Here is a 5,013-nt window from a genome sequence, read left to right on the forward strand (position 1 = left end):
TAGTATGTACTTTCTCTGAAGGATTAAAAGTATTGATACTGTGATTTTTAAGTTCTTGACACGGGTGTCTTAATTCTGTCTTCACTTTTGACACTAGAATATTTGGATTGCGAAATGGCATTACAGTTGTTTAAGATACTAAATTTAACCATATTTTTCACAGTTCATTAAGGTGCACAGAAGACAGTAATGAATTAAGACACCACCTGGGATGTATATGTGGAGTATGTTAGAATCTCTTTTTATTTGCCATGTGCCATTTCTTTTTCTTCTTTGATTCACAAATGCCAAATAGAAATGTCATAGACACTACATCTTCCCCAGTGGCTACAGCCTGAAACAGTGGGGTGGTTTGTTTTTGTTTTTGGTTTTTTTTTCAGTTGTGTGGGTTTTTTTCCATAAGTTAGAGCTTTTTTAAGTGTTCTTTTTCCACAATAGAAGAATTATTTTTATTGTATAAGATTAATGTTGCCAAATCTGGCTTTTTATAAAAACAGTACTCTTGAAACATAAGATACAGATTGAAATGCCAAACTGATGGGTTGGGAACTGACCTGATTGAGTCAACTGCCAAATGATAAACAAACAGTTTCAGCTCTCATGTTCCCTTTTTTAGAAATTGTTCTATTTTCTAATGCCAAAACCAACAGTATGAGTGAATATGCTACAAGGTGCACCATGCACATGCATGTGGTCTACTAATTTAAAGACAGTTCAAGTGCTTATGTCAGATATGGCATGAGTTTGTTTTCTGTAATAATATCAAGGCACCTTTAGTTGTATAACAAGAAATCATTGATGAGAACCTTTCTTGATAAGGTTGTGTGTTGACTAACTGATTTACAGACATCTGATAGGCTTTCATGCAAAATAGCCTCTCAACATTCTTTAGAAAAGATTTATTAATGTAAATGCAACAAAATCATTCTTGAAATTTAAATGTGCAATTTTCTTAACAACAAACATGCAGCACACAGTGATGATCCTTTATTCTGCAGCTTATATTGAAAGGTGTTTTTTGACCAGGTGCATGACTGCTAGCAAGCAATAGAAAACTCAGAGCTCAGACATATAATTAATTGGGTTGATTATTTGCAATGCCAAGTAGCACTAGAGTGCACTTAACACAGAAGTTGCTGCTTCATAGCAGCAGATGGGAGGTGGAAAAAAGAATGGCTTATTAATTAATCACCAAAGTTGAACAATAAATACTAATAAAACCTTTTTAATCCTTAATCCTCCCAAATCCAAAACAACAATAATAACAGTTGCTATTTTTTTGCTCCGTCTTAAAACACCTTGTAATTTAAAACTGGTTGTAGGTATAGTGCAATTATGAATGCTATAATCATTGTACATACATCTATATATATATATGGCAGCATCCATATTGGCTTTGTAATCATTAATTTTTGGCAAATTGAATGTGCTGTATTGATATGTATCTATGTAATTGTATTGTATGTCTTATAGCTAATTCACATTTTAAATAATGTTATTTTATTTACTTTTTTAAGAGAGAAGAATGTAAATTTTGTCAGTTTATTTCTGACTAGGGATTTGTTGTTGTTTTTTATTTACAAAACAAAAAAAAATTACTATAGTACAGAGCGGTACTAGCATCGTGCTGTATAAAATCATTTGCACATTCCTGAGTAGAAGTAAATTGGAGACACCCGGTCAGAGGCCATTTGCATTCAGAATAATGCTTAAATCTTGTCAGGGCTTTATATAGGTGTAGAAACCAGTCTTACTAGAACTTATGCTGTTACGTCTAGGATTGGAGCATAAGCTTTTAAATACAAATTAATTTATATTTGGCAGATTCACATTAGGTTACTTTTACTTTTCTAATCAGCTTTATTAGAAAAGTAAATTTAGAGGTATTTCAAATCATTGTACATAAGTACTAACGAGTGTATGCTGTTATCCTAAAAATACCGTGAAAAAATACAAAACATCAGATCAATCAAACAGTCTTTTCAGAAACTGCAGAAAACTTAAATGCAACAACAACATCCAAAAAGTCACTATTGTTAATGATTTTAAGGAGTTAAAGCATTTTATTTAATAAAGCTAAAGCAGGTATATCTAGGTTATAAAAAGTGACACTGACATTCTGAATAGGGGATCAGAGCAGTTACTCTTACATACAACATAACAAAATTGGTCCTATTTTTGCTATAAATGCAATAGAGTTTCTGTTCACACAGTTCCACTGTTGATAATACCCCTTCTTTTTACTTGGGAATACTTTGCCCATGCTGGGATTAGTGCTACAAATGGAATTGTAGCAAAAAAACCAAACACCACACACACACACAAAAAACACCCAACCCAAACAAACAAAAAAACCCCAGACAGTGGTGTCTAACAACAGTTTGGGTTGGTTTGGGGATTTTTAGTTTGTTTTGTTTTGTTATGGGATATTGGGTGAGGGAGAAGGAAATACGGTTCTAAGTTTTGTATAAAAACAAAAACAGAAGTTTACTCATGCTTTATAGTTAACATTGTGATTGCAAAAGTTTTCAAGAGTGTGTGCCACTGGGCTACTTATGGTATGTTTTAGATAAGACGAACTTGTAGCAATGTTTAGATCATTTGAGCATGTTCTGGAAGAAAAAAAAAAAACACAAACAAAAATAGGCAAGCTTTACATGAATCACCTAACACAGCATTGCAGTGTGACAGTTTACAAAAACATTTCCTTTTTAAATGACGCAGCTGTTCCCACCTGCAGTGTATTCAGTTGTAGTAGTGGTGCTGTTGTTTTAACTGGTGGTTTCTACTATGCCTTACAGTGCTTGAGTCCAGAAGTTTGTGCCTCTAATATGAAGCTAAGGCAGAAATATCAAGACAGAAACCCTTTTAACTTTGCCAAAATTACGTGATTTCTTTGAATGTCACATATGGGGGAGAAGGAAAACGTCTTGGGAACCTGTGTATTCTAGATGTTCACTAGCACAAGAAAGCTGTAATACGTGTTTTACAGAAACCTTAAACTTGCCTTTTTCACAAATTAACTGTCACTGTCCTTGCATATATAGGATGATGCAGCTATAAGGGCAGTTTACTTTTTATAATTCATACTCTTTTGATTGTCAAGGTGTATGGACTGTAGTTTTTAATCATACTGCCACATGATTGTGAATCACTTTTTAAAGTTTGAAAGTGGAGAAGAGACTTTTTATGCTGGATATCAGTCAGAACTGACTGCATGATTTGCAAAAACTCTAAATGGGGAGAAAGGGCTGCATATGAAGACATTGCTGGACTCCCAGCATTTGTTTGTAAGGTTCAGAAGACTTTCAGATTACTCAACCTCATGACCCTTTCCTTGTTACACGTCCTTCACAGAAGAATGAAATATTAGGAGAAAATAAAGACATGTTAACCCACATAAAAAAAAAAACCCCAAACTTAGCCAATTAATTTATTATATGTGCTGCTGTTCTTGGAGCTCTCTGCATGGTTGTCCTGCAGACTAATAGATTAGTGAACTAATGAAGTGTGCACAGCATATTAACAAGGCCTAAAAATGACCTACCTCTAGCTAAGAAACCGGTAGAGTAAATATGTTTTGGAGAGACCATCATAAGTTAGGAAATTAAAATGTCCTGGTGTAGGTAATTAACTATGGTTTTTAGAAGTTCAGACTTTTGTAAATACAGTCCCTCTTCTGACATAAACCATAAATTCTAAAATTTAAAATGCATTAAACATGTAAATCCACCTGTCCCTGTCCAGTTTGTGAGTTTAGTGGGGATCTTGCAAAACTGTATGTTTAGTTTTAAGAGGAGCTACTGATATTTCCTCTTTCTTAGCTCTTGGTTACCCATAACAGTTTGAGTTTTCATCAGTCAAACCAGAAACATTTCTCTCTAGTCAACAATACATTGAGGGTCACTTTTTAGCTAGTTAAAGAGATTTTATTGTAAGTTTCACTTAAGCTTTTTCACAGTAGCCATGCTGCAGGGAAGAATGGAGTAGAGGGAGATTTTGAAGATAGTGTGAAAAATGGGAAGTCAGCCAGGTCAATCTTACTGTAAATCTGTTGGTTTGGGTTTTTTCTCTCAAAATAGTCTAAGATGAAGTCTGTTGCTGGATTTCTCATTTACTGTGCTGCAGGAAATCCTTATTTGACCAATTCTTTTTTTCTTCAGGGTGGAGTGTCAGATACGTTTTTAAACAGTATTTAAAAATAAAGATCATATTTGCTGTTCTTAAAGTGTCATTTAAATGCATGTATTGTGTGTTGTTTGAGGGACAGAAATAGGGTTTTTGACAAAAAAAACTAATACTGTACAGTTACTGCCTCTCAAAAATGTTGCTGGTTAAAAATACAATATTTTTGGCCATAACTTCGTACTATAGTATCTTCATTCTTTGAAGTTTAGCTTTTCCAAAATATTATTTGGGCTTATTGTTCTCCCATAATGCTTATTATGATAAATGTTGGATAGATGTATTATTCCATTATTACTTTTTAATTACACATGCTCTGTCATCATGGTCTAGATATTAAAATTTCCAGAAGATTACAGCCAGAATGTTCAAAACATGTAAGGTTTGTTACAGTGGAGACAGTATTAATAAAGGGGAGGTTTGATTTGTTTACAATGGAAACTTGGAAGCATGAGGGGAAAGAAATACTATTTGTATCTTACTAATAGGAAACTTTCAGAATTTGTAGGTGGCAAGGTGAATTTCTTTAGCATTTTGGCTGTTTGCAGTAGTACTGCAGGAGCAGACTTTTTTTGATCTATATGTTCACCTATGTCATGATAGGAATAATGGAAAGATGCCTGCATGTTGCTTTTCATGTCTTGTATCTGATCAGCAGTCAGTGGATCTCAAATCTTCATTATTGAAGAAACAGAATTTCAGGCCAGTTGCAAAAATTAGTTTGTTCTTTGTTACGTGATTGCAACAGTTTTAAGTAAGATTGCTGAAGTCCAAACAGTTTGCCTAAGCAAGGACTTGAGTGAATGGTTCCTGATTTTTCTTCGCTGT

Source organism: Nestor notabilis, unplaced genomic scaffold, assembly GCF_000696875.1.
Source record: "Nestor notabilis isolate BGI_N333 unplaced genomic scaffold, ASM69687v1 scaffold18933, whole genome shotgun sequence".
Classification (NCBI taxonomy): domain Eukaryota; kingdom Metazoa; phylum Chordata; class Aves; order Psittaciformes; family Psittacidae; genus Nestor; species Nestor notabilis.